The sequence below is a fragment of the Etheostoma spectabile genome, chromosome 3 (assembly GCF_008692095.1).
Source record: "Etheostoma spectabile isolate EspeVRDwgs_2016 chromosome 3, UIUC_Espe_1.0, whole genome shotgun sequence".
NCBI classification, from domain to species: domain Eukaryota; kingdom Metazoa; phylum Chordata; class Actinopteri; order Perciformes; family Percidae; genus Etheostoma; species Etheostoma spectabile.
The window spans coordinates 29993956-29995823 of NC_045735.1; the positions used below are offsets into that span (position 1 = coordinate 29993956).

The window sequence follows — 1868 nt, forward strand, 5'->3', positions numbered from 1 at the left end:
CTTTCTGCAGAACTTTACGAGTTCCTGGAGGACAGCTTTCAGAGCACACTGACACAGGAACCTGGCACATAGAGAGAATCAGACTCATACATATTCTGGTGTGTTCTCAAACTCTGAGGAATAATAGATAGGTTCAAATGTTTTCCCAGTCTGCCTTAAAACAATACCCATGTAACAATATGTGTAGTGAAAAGTAAATTGGTCATTGTAGCCAAACTTTAGCCCCTCCTAAATCCATGTGTGGACCTTTGCTGCTGCCAGGGGCCAAACCTGAAATCCTACAAAGCAGATGGCGGGGTTACAAAGGAGGAAAAAAATGAAGAAGTAAAAAAGAAGAAAACATAAGCCTCCCTTTCCAGCGATTATTAAGGGGAATTTACGGTCTCTGGGGAATAAGATGGATGAGCTTGCAGCGCTCATCAATACCCAGAGGGAGTTCCGCGAGTGCAGCTTACTGTGTTTTACCGAGGCATGGCTGCACTCGCGCATCCCGGACTATGGTGTGGCTGTACCCGGCTTTTTGATCCTTTGGGCGGACAGGGATGTTATGGAAAGCGGTAAGAAGAATGGTTTGCACTGTATGTGAGGGAAAAGGGGTGCAACCCGGGACATGCAGCCCAATGCCTTCATCGTTATCTCTGGGGATTTTAATAATGTTTCTCTGGAATAATCCCTCCCAGACTGTAAACAATATATTAACTGCCCCACAAGAGAAAATAAAACTTTGGACCTCCTGCATGCAAATGCTAAGGATTAATACAGTGTTTTACTGCCCTCCCCCCCTTGGCAAATCAGCAGCCCCTTTGCATCCTGGGAAGAGACGTGGACATGGTGGAGGAGTACAGATAAGACAGCTATTTTAGACAGCTTGGGACTTATTTTGATACACTAGTTAGGGCATAGAATCGAATAATGTTAGGGAGTAGTAGTTAGTCACATAGTTTCAGATTTATCTATCATATAATCAAGAAATAATAGAACTAAAGGGAGACTTGGCATACAGCCCGATCCGGTGGGGAGAGTTCGGCCGGCCGGGTGGACCTCTCTTTATCGTTCTCTGATTGGTTTGTCTGTGAATAGTTTTAGACAGCTGCGGACTTATTTTTGACACTGAGCTCCTCTCTCTCTATCTTTCATCTTTCATTATGTGATCCATGTCCAGAAATGGTGTTCACTAACATATTTCTGGGGAGTCATTCCCCGGAGTCCTTAGTGTCTTGTCAAAGCATTGCCCGGATCAGAGAGGCTCCGAAATCACAGGTAGACAGCTGTCCCATGGTCCCGCTAACACGTTCTGTTGATGCCATGTCAACCGCTACACTGCGCGGTGCCCCTGCTACGTCCTGCAACGTCTGCAACGTTCGGCTGACGTCCTGCTCACGTCCTGCTGTGCCTTGTAATGCCGCACAGCGTCCTGCTATGCCTGAACACACAAAGAACTTCTACAAAAACTACTAATTTTTCTATTTTATTGCCACTCTTCAGTCTAACCCAAACGGCCCGTCAGACCCTCCCTACCAAAGACCGGTGAATCGGAGAGTTCTGCTCTAAAAGGAAGGTTTCCTCGCCCACTGCGCAATGTGCTTGCTCTGGAGGAAACATTAGAACTGTGGGTCCTTGTTAAATCTGGAGTGTGCGGCTATCTGTAAAGTGTGCTTGAGATAACTTTGTTAGAATTGATACTATAAATAAAATTGAATGAAGTGAACTTAGAAACTGGGTGTCAACATCAACAGCAGGCTGAACTGGAAGATCAACAGCACTGCTGTTTACAAGAAGGGGATGAGCAGACTCTATATCCTGAGGAAGCTGAGAACCTTCAACGTGTGCAACAGAATGTTGGAGATGTTCTACCAGTCGGTTGTGGC

The 1868-nt window shown here is 45.8% G+C and overlaps 1 pseudogene; it reads right to left on the reverse strand.

Annotated features, from left to right (window-relative positions):
• Nucleotides 1–1868, reverse strand: part of LOC116683237 (extracellular calcium-sensing receptor-like) — a 10305-nt pseudogene that overhangs the window by 1101 nt on the left and 7336 nt on the right.